Below are 10613 nucleotides of genomic sequence, written 5' to 3' on the forward strand. Positions count from 1 at the left end.
ATGTCGTCTGGGTCCCGCGTAGTTGTCGTCATGGACGGTCATTTCCATCGACGGTCACGGCAGATCACACAAGCAGAAACTAACTTCCCTAAACTCGCCCTATCCTTCTTTTCCGATCCCGCTGCCGAAAATTTGTAATTCTGATAATCACAATCACGAATTCTAATTTTGGACGATTCTCCATTTCTATTCATCTATTTCTTGTTGAATATCGTTAAGTTTGTGCTGGTTGAGGACTTGTACATATTTTCATTTGTAATATTTTCCAATAATATCCATGAAGACGATGGTTTTCAACTTCAAATCATCAAATGATTTTCGATCCCCATTCAGTACTGTTTCTCACTTCAATTCTTTTTTTACTTTTTGATTTGACTTACTTCTGGATTGAATTTTGATGGTTTTGATTAATTTAGTTTTTTTCTTTATTTGTTTAATTAATGTTGTACATGTGGTTGATTAAAGTCATTGATTGAATTTTACTTATTGATTAGCAGGAATTTTGATGTAACTAAATGGATTTCTAGGTGTATCTACCAAACTTTATTGTGTACGGTATCTCTCAATTATATCTCGTAGAAAGTGTATTTTGGATAGAAAAAAAGTGTATTTATATTCTTAAAGAAATAGTGTGTATATATGATTCATGTAAAAACTATATCTACATTGTCAAAAAGTGTACCTAGGAAGAAAAAAAGTGTAACTATACTCTTAAAAGGTGTATATAGAATTTATGTAAAAAGGGTACCTACGATAGTTTAAAGTGTATATATTTCAAGAAAAAACGTGTATGTTGGATACACTTTAAAAAAAAAAAAAACCAAAATCTCACTAAAACATATAGTAGATACACTTTTTTTTTCCATAATTTTAGATACATTTTTTTACAGTGTAGATACATTTTTTTACGATGTAGATACATTTTTTTTTTTTACCAAATCTCAAATACATTTTTATACTATGGTGGATACACTTTTTTACATGTATTCTAGATACATTTTTCCCATGCTAGATACATTTTTTTCCATGCGAGATATAAGAAATACGAATTATCTAGATACATTAAATATTATTCTAGATAAACAAATACGTGAATTAGATACACGTATAGAACAAGTCTCATACGCATTTTAAGAATGTAGATACACCATTTTTTTTTTTTTTTACCAAATCTCATACACACTTTTTACTAAAGCAGGTACACTTTTTACCAAAATTCTATATACGCATTTTAAGAATGTAGATACACCATTTTTTTTTTTTTACCAAATCTCATATAAACTTTTAACTAAAGTAGGTACACTTTTTACCAAAATTCTATATACGCATTTTAAGAATGTAGATACCCCATTTTTTTTTCTTATCTCATTTACACTTTAAACTAAAGCAGGTACACGTTTTTACCAAAATTTTATATACGCATTTTAAGAATGTAGATACACCATTTTTTTTTCGTATCTCATTTACACTTTTAACTAAAGCAGGTACACGTTTTTACCAAAATTTTATATACGCATTTTAAGAATGTAGATACACTTTTTTTTTCCCCCAAATCTCATATACACTTTTAACTAAAGTAGGTACACTTTACCAAAATTCTATATACACATTTTAAGAATGTACATACACTTTTTTATTCTAGGTACAATTTTTAAGTGAATTCTATATACACTTTTTTTTTTATCCTAGGTACACTTTTGGCTTTCATTCTATGTCCATTTTTTAAAGAATGTAGATACACTTTTTGCTAGCATAGGTACAATTTTTTGACAGATTTTTTTTTACACAAAATCTCATTGAAGACGGCACGTATCCGTCAGTTTGGAGTGACGGATACCATTTCCTCTCACAAATGACCCAAATAGAGGAGAGAGGAAAGCACATGGGGGTGCCCTCACCTTGTCCCCCCTATCCGTTTTGTGAGTGACATTACCCGTCACTTGCTCCGACCCGTCTTCAGCAAGACTAACTGTTTTTTTTAATCAAATGTCATATACGCTTTTTTTTTTGCATAATGAAATAGATACATTTTTTTACATAAATTTTAGATACACTTTACAATAATGTAGTTACACTTTTTCCGATCCTAGGTATACTTTTTCCGATCCTAGGTACACTTTCTTATTCTTTGTGAGCGTCATCTTAATTAAAGGTAAACAAATGATTGGACAAGGAAATACTCAAACACTACTTGACGAATTCAATTGACAAATTTATTAGTGAAGCACATGAAAATATCATCAGCAATTCTCAAAATGAAAAGTCTTAACTTCACATAACAATCTCTCCTTTCATTCTTGCTTCAGACACATCTATCTTAGCCTCGATTAGATTAAGATCCATCTGAGTCTTCTAACCCAAATAAGAAAAATATTCGTGACCCGGAACATCAACAAGCTGCTTAACATTAGCATTATAAATTTTCAAACCAAATTGGTTCAATTCCAACTGCACTTTATCAAAAACCTCCTCCTTAAATTCCTTAGTCCCTTTAAATATCTCCTCCATAGTCATGGAAGCAGCGAGTACACGGGTTTCACCCTCAATGATTCCTTGTACGAGTTCATTCACGTGCTTCGAGTGCATCTTGTGAGGGGACATGAGTTTTGCGTACAAGATAAGTGACGCGTCATCTTGTGAGGGGACATGAGTTTTGTGTACAGGAAAAAATCAGAACCACAAGTGCAATACCATAACTTGCCACAATTCTTCTCATGAGTCCTCCAATCACCTCTAACTGCAAATGCTTTCCCACATTTCCTACAAGCAAAAGGCTTGATTCCATGCTTTCTTTTGTAGTGTGTTTGGAGAGTTCGGAAGTCCTTCAAAGGCTTGGCTCGTGGGTGATCTATGTTGTTACGACATCCCAGTGCGCAACAGTAGCAAGGTAACCTAAGCATGGCTGTTGGTTGTGTTCCTCTTAGTGATTCAAGTCCTTTACGATATTGTGATCCGTGCCCCCACATATGCATCTGTATGTTACAAAAATGAATGAATTATCTATCTATAGTAAGAAAATCACAATGAGTATCCACCCAATAGTAAGTAATATTTCATATTAATATTTTTGCAAGAGTACGTAAGTATGAGGGTATTTTCTCCCGTAGTTAATTAATTAGGTAGTCCGTCCGTATATTTGATAATCAATGTTAGATAGATGGTCATAAAACAAGGAAGTGAAATTAGAATGAGAGTGTATCCAAAGGTCGTGTATATATGTCTGTAGCTACATACTATACTATACCTACATTTTAGCGCGCACACATGAACTTTTCATGTTACTCTGCAAAGTCGGTATTCGATCCCACTATTATCGAAGAAGACATACATACTATACTATACATACATGAAATGAAATAGCATAGACATGGCCGGAAATGTTGCAGCATGGACAAAATATTTGGAGTTGTTTTTGTACAGCCGGTTTACGATATGATATTAAGTCGATGATTTACTGCAAAACAGTAGAATTTGTGCTAATCTGATTCCAAGACATTAATGTCTGATTATTTCCGAACTTCACATTACAGGTTAACATCAGAAAATATATCATTTCACATTAACATTAATGTCTGATTATTAATGTAATGTTTTTTTACGGAAAAATTTCGAATTTTCTTTGCTTTTCTAAGAAGTTTGACTGAAGTATCAACCATTCAACCTGAAGGTAAATCTTTCTATTTCCATAACATAATAATGGCAAGAAAACAGGAAGAACATGGGCAGAAGCCAGAAAGTACCAGTTAATTTACTCTATTACTTAGAGCGGAATCCGTTCGGGTTAAAAAAAAATTACTGTGCGTAGTAACTCTTTTTGTATATATAACAAGCCAATGTTACTTGCTAATAAGCAAAACTTGTTGTTAACTGGAGGATATTTAAAATAATTTACTAATCTTAGGGGGTTTGACTTAAATACCATATTGCTTTGGCATTTTTCTTTCAGCTTGTGTAAACATGAATAACCAAGAAGAATTGATTTTTTGCTAAGCAATGTGTCAATTTCTATATCTACAAGAATCTGCATTAATAAGAAGCAACAGTTCAAAATTGCGGAACGTTTAATCTCATTATTCCACAATCACCAAACAAATTACTCAACAACGAACATTTGAGCCGAATCAGATATCCATGGAAACGTCAACAATTTGTCAACCCAGCACCTAAGCTACACCTTAATCAAAATAGCTAAAATCATTGAAAACAAACAAAAGGAAACAAAAAGAGTAAAATATAGATCAAACCTGCGTAACACATAGTTGAAATAAGGATCAGACTCGTGAATTAATAACAGTCTCATACTTAATAACCTGCAAAATCACAAAAGCAATAACAATCGAAAAGTTCAGATACATACTACAATTCAACAAACCCTAATTTTATTAATCGATCAAATTTAAAAGAGAAAAAAGAAAGAAGAGGAGTTACAGAGAAGAGATGGATGGAGAAGAGGAGAAGGCCGATCAAGATGAGAATGAAGACGGTGCTTCTGATCAAATTGACGGTTGGAAATGTTGAATAGATTCCAAGGAGTTGAGCCGACATCAGGGAAGTTCGTGACGACGATTTGAGATTTCAGAGATGCACGATGATGGTTGATGCCGACAGCTGTCAAGTGCACGTGCCTGGTGATTGCGGCGTCGAGGTTTGTAGTATCGAGTGTCAGGAAAAGGCTTAGAGAAGTTGATTCATCGCCGGAGTTATTTCGATCGTCGCCGGAGACGACGACAGGGTGGTAGGTGGCGATTGGGGAATTTGGGTTTGAGGAAATAGTGATTGGGAGAAGATGATAGATAAGTTTGGCTGTGAGAAACTAAGGACGCGCGTGAGTTTTTATTATAAAGGTCGTTCTCACCGTTCTCACCGAGTGTTCGTTCTCACCGGATCCTAAATCTATATAGATTTAGGATCCTATTCACATGTTTCTATAAAACCACGTTATAAATCACTATCATGCAACTTCATTATTCACAACAACATATAATCATACAAACTACTCACCTTCCGCCACCACATTCTCCATTCTCCACATTCATATATCCACCAATTCATACAACACATCATTCAATATATATATGCAATAGAACATTAACAAGCACATAGTGATCCCATGACATCCCATAGTGACCGGTTCAAAGTTGTATGACGAGATCGCGACTTTAGGACGTCTCCCAAGCCTTTGCATTAGCTCTTAACAACTCCTACCCGAGTTCATTTTATTTTGACTACCTAGATTCATTGGGTTCATTAGTTACATGTTCGAAAATCGTCGCTCTGATACCACTTTGTAACACCCCCGTACACCAAGGTGCATTACCAAGACCACCTAATGCATGGAAATGCTACCATCTCGGTTACCCAAGGCAATGTATATCAAATAGACCATAAAGAAACGTACTTAATTAAGTAAATGAGTTTAAGTGATTACAATTCCAAAACCAAAACTGTAAAGTAAAAACAAATGTTCCAAAACCAAACCAACTGAAAAGAAAACTAAGTTCAAGACACAGCGGAAGACTCTAGTGACACATGGTGACTCCATCCCAGCTATCCCTCGCGCAAGCCATCTCATACCTGCTCAACAACTGCTCACCATCCCCGAATGGATCACCACAATTTTCAAAATATTTAAACCGGGGTCAGTAACTGATTACATAAAATAAGATACACAAGACACACACAACTCCCAACTCCATTATATCTCCACACACCTGACTACACACTAGCAACAGATATTCCACGCCGCCAGTGAGGGACCGCAGCCGTACCCACAAAATCCCCGCTCATCTAATCCGAGCGATATCCCATGTTCCTTAATGTGCACATCCCCCCTCCTTTTGCGGGTTCCACAGAGGGCGAATCAAGGGCGTTAAGCCACTCCCGCAAGTGACTCCACTCAGCCGAGGACACGCCTCACGAACCACAGACAATTAAACAACCAATTATACAACAACAACAACAACACCAACACAATACCAATACGTTAAAGATCAACAATAATCAAAACCATCACCAAACAACTATGTAACCAATAACCGAGTAGGGAAACCCTACCTGGAATAAGCAAATCACCACGACCGTCATAAATCAGCTATTCAATACTGCTCCTCTACGAAACCTCCTCCTATAATCACATAACCATTCCATCACTATCTAATACACATCATATTCCCAAAATACCCCAAAATACCCAATTAGGGGTTTAAACAAAATCAACGAAAAAGGATAAAAACTATACAAGGATCTTACCCATGACACGACGAACTCAACGGCGTAAAGAACACGACGATCCGACTTCCCTAGCCTTTGGGATTTGATAGCAACGCGAAGAAAGGAAGTAACGTAACTTGTTTTTCTCTTGAGAGGTTTTAGAAAAGATAAAAGTGACAAAGGAACTAACGGAATACTTTAAATATCAATCACGCAATGCTAAAAAAATTCGGCTAAAACAACCCGCAGAACCGACTTACTCGATCGAGTAAGTCACTTACTCGATCGAGTGCCCCACCTACTCGATCGAGTACCCATCAGCAGAACACTGTTTCGAAACCCAAACTCACTTACTCGACAGAGTAAGACCCACTCGATAGAGTACCCAACAGCATAGAAAACCGTTGTATTACACCAGGTACGTTTCTTAACCTTTACCTGTCCCGACCGGACTACTTTGACCTTCGTCTTACTCAGACTCAGTCAAAGTGGGGGCTTCTGTAGACACCTCAAAGTTGTCTACTAACATTACGGGTACCCGATGATGAGGCTAAAATTAAATGACTAAATGAAAATTGACAATGTTATAATTTATAGTTCTTTACGCTAATTACCCGAAAATCAATAAAATGGTATAAAACCACCCTTCAACGGTTAACCCTCATTTCCATTTTAGCCCACTTTAATGTATTATTGGTCCAAAACCAATAACGAACGATGGAGAATAGCCATGTTACAAGGCCCCGTGGATTTCTGTGTCAAGCGACTCGAGTTAGAGTGCAAACATTAAGATAAGCCCACAACTTTCATGCAAAATCAAGTTAAACTACAATTGTACGGGGACCTACAATACGAATGACGTTGAATACGCATAACCAAAAGGATTTCAACCTTATCATGATGACAGCAAATCATTATACTACGTGGATTGAGTTTCAAAGATGGGAGTCCTAGTGCAGCTTTAGAAACAAGAACAAAATCACGTCAAAGAGATAAAGTTTGCGTGCTATTTTCCTATCTTGATCAAGCTGCACAAAAATAGGCTTAGAGAACTGTTGAAATGTGCTTTAGAGAACGCCTTAGAGGCGTTCTTTAGGTTAGCGTTCTCTAAAGCTTAGAGAACGGTTGTAGGAGGCGTTTTCTATTCACAATCATAGAGAACGGTTGTACTAGAGGACCGTTCTCTTTTCCTTGAGAAAATAGAACTTATCTACCCCATGACTGTTCTCTTTTCATGGGAAAAGACAACGGTTGTCTAAGCCAACAATTCTCTATCCTTCTTACATTTTTCAAAAAAAAAATATAATATAATAAATGGATTCATAACTAAACAAAGACAACTTGAGAATGTATGTACGACATTTTTATTACTTCAAAACTCACAATTACACGGTACTACCTCCGACTTTACTATTTATCACCATCCCAAACACCATACACACTCAAATAGGCTCTATCGGATGGTCTAGTTTGCAAATGCCACGATAACACACGTAACTCAAGATACACCTATGCTATTATCTCAAGCATCATCTGAACTCCGCTGCGTCTATTGCGTTCCTTTTCTATTTCCTGTCAGGTCAGCGTCTCCTTTTTGATTTCCGGTATCATGACTCCACGTTTGTGCTGCAACCTGTTGGCGACCATTCCTCTACAACCATAGCTGATAACAATAACGTAGCAAAATCACCTGCCTCCTGCACAAATATACTCGTATAATTTAAATGACTAGCTAGAAATTTTGCGCACTGCCATTTAACAATACAGCAGCAAGGACATAAATCCAGAATTATAAAGAAAAACAAGGACATCATGATGCCACATACTAGCAAGCAACAAATTAAAATGTCCTGAGTAAAACAGAAAATTATAAGGTGCCACATAATAAATTTTTGTCCAAATTCTATGTTAACATCACTAAAGTACTATTTTCTAACACTTGATCTCAATATCCCATTTAACCATGCACCAAGTTTTAGGGCTTGTTGTGGCAGAACGCCCGTATAAGTGTATCGTATTTTCACTTTCACGCACAAATCAACAGCTACCACCATAATGATGAGCAAATGAATGCACCAAAAGAAAGTATAGGTTCAAACGTAAAAGAAAGGAGTATTCGAACAAAAGATTATAAGACGAAAACAGGACAGCACAACCTCAACAACTTTCTCTATCTCCGCAAGTATTGATGTTTGGTAAGAAACAAAATACATAGGTTCTGTCCAGTTATAGTACATGGTTCAAAAATTAAAATTACAAAGGCCGCCTGCCACGCTAATGAATGAAATATAATCTCCCATCAAACTAGCATGTTAAACTTATAATGCCTCAGCAGTTGAAAAGCCAATCCAAACTAACTTCAAGTTTCAACAACCATAATCAAGGATTTTCAAAGAGCTTATACTTATAATGCTTGATATCAAAGAGCCAAACAATGCTGAAGTTGTTGAAAAAGAATCAGAAGGTTACCTTGGTGATGTCTGTTGTTATATCCTAGGCCTCTCAAGCTGTGAAATATTAGAGTGACAAACATGAAATTAATAAAAATGACTACCAAAATACAAAAGCTCCTAGACTACATGATAGTAGTACAATATTATATTTGGTCAAATTCGGTGACAATATCGTTGGGCTCACAACATACTTGTTGCAAGTTGTGTTGACATCTTAATGCAAAACAATGAACAATAAAAGAAGTCGGACTACAACACAATCAAAACAAAAATTGACAACATTCGAACAAGAGTAATAGGATAAAGTGATAAACTAACATTAATAAATGATACTGTATCATGCAAAATAGTTTACCTTGTCCATAATTGCGACCAGCTTTTGCAGCTTCCTTAATCGATCATTGATTCTCATTTTTTGAGCCTATGAGGGTGCACAAAATAGCAGCGCTTAGCAGATTGTATTATCTTGAATTATACATCATTGATTTTTCGAAATTATAGAAAGTCACACATTCAGGGGGAGGGATAAAGCATGAGAAAAAAATATATAGAGAATAGGGAAAAAAAACCATTACAATCAATAAATAAGAATCAAAACAAAATTATACAGTGACTAACAAAAATAGCCCATCAATCATCAGCGGAAAACAACCTTGTGTTCGTTCATCAATTGCAATTAAAAAAAGTCATATTGAGGGATGTGAGAGTAATATTATCCAATCAGTAGAATACTCAAAATTACATTTAAAAAAACAATAATATTGAGCGTATATACGGAATACTGAAAAGAGTAGATGAAATACCAGGAGAATGGATGCAAGAGGTGTGAAACAACGAGACAATCCCCAGTAATTCTACCCATTTTCATCAGCTTTCCTTGTTCATTGTAAAATCCTCAAATATGAAAGACCTAACCTCAAATTTTCAAAGAAACAAGTAAGCTTCTCGATTTAAAACCGCAATTCGAATCCTAACATGATAAATCCCATATTTTTGGGTAAGGAGTGCAAACCCTAGAAATTTCGAACCTGATAAGAACATCGAAGGCGGTGATGCTGGCTATGCGACCGATGACGTTAGCTAGGTGGTTTGTGGCGGCTGTTCTTGATGAAAGACGGGTATGATTGAGGGATTTGAGAGTAAGGATAGAACTCTAGAAGGGCAATTCAGTAGAAAAAAAATGGAGTTAATTTTTGTTTACCTTTGTTTTTTTAAGTTATACTGGGTTAGAATTAGAAGAGTCGGTTGCAGACTTGGGGATTGGGATCATGGGGATACTGATCTAGGTTTTACTTTTATTTATTTTAATTATTATTTTTATTTAATATTTTAATGATAAGTTTAGATAACTGCTAATATAACAAGCGTTCCCTATTCTTTTTTCTATATAACGCTTACTTAAGAAATGCGTTCTCTTTAAGGCTAGAGAACGGTTATTTAACTTAACCGTTCTCTATTATGTGTTATCCTTGTTTTTGTAGTAGTAGTGTGGATGTCTAGGGAGACATCCGACCAACCATTATATAAAGAGACTGACAAAAATAATCTGACGAGACACAAATCAGACCAGATCCAAATTCAATACTCTCTCCAATATACCGTCTCAAATATTCTACCAGAGTTTCAAAATCAAACCACACACAAATCGTCCCAGTTTCCACATAGACTCATAAAAATCAATAATTTACGACAAAGTCAAAATTCATTCATAGTCAACATCCAAATAGCCGTGAGAGTACCAATTCAAATAAGTTTTTTTTACTCTCTTTATTTCAATCTTTTATTTATTTTCTCTATTTTTTTTTTGTATAATTGTATTTATAAACTAACCCAGTTAATTTGTCCTTGTACATAATTTGTATCGTTTTTATTCTTCTTTTGTTAATTTCATCAAATAAATAATATTATAAATAAATAGTAGAGACCGTCACTTTAATGGGCGGTCCGGAC

General features: G+C 35.4%; 1 long non-coding RNA gene across 1 annotated transcript; it reads right to left on the reverse strand.

The window, feature by feature from the left end:
• Positions 1–7561: 7561 nt before the first annotated feature.
• On the reverse strand, positions 7562–9904 carry LOC141634014 (uncharacterized). The gene is made up of 5 exons (XR_012538754.1): positions 9692–9904; positions 9467–9573; positions 9019–9084; positions 8680–8717; positions 7562–7907 (listed from the first exon to the last, which is right to left on the reverse strand). It is a non-coding gene; the product is annotated as an uncharacterized LOC141634014 (long non-coding RNA).
• Positions 9905–10613: the final 709 nt, after the last annotated feature.

The sequence above is a fragment of the Silene latifolia genome, chromosome Y, assembly GCF_048544455.1.
Source record: "Silene latifolia isolate original U9 population chromosome Y, ASM4854445v1, whole genome shotgun sequence".
Classification (NCBI taxonomy): Eukaryota; Viridiplantae; Streptophyta; class Magnoliopsida; order Caryophyllales; family Caryophyllaceae; genus Silene; species Silene latifolia.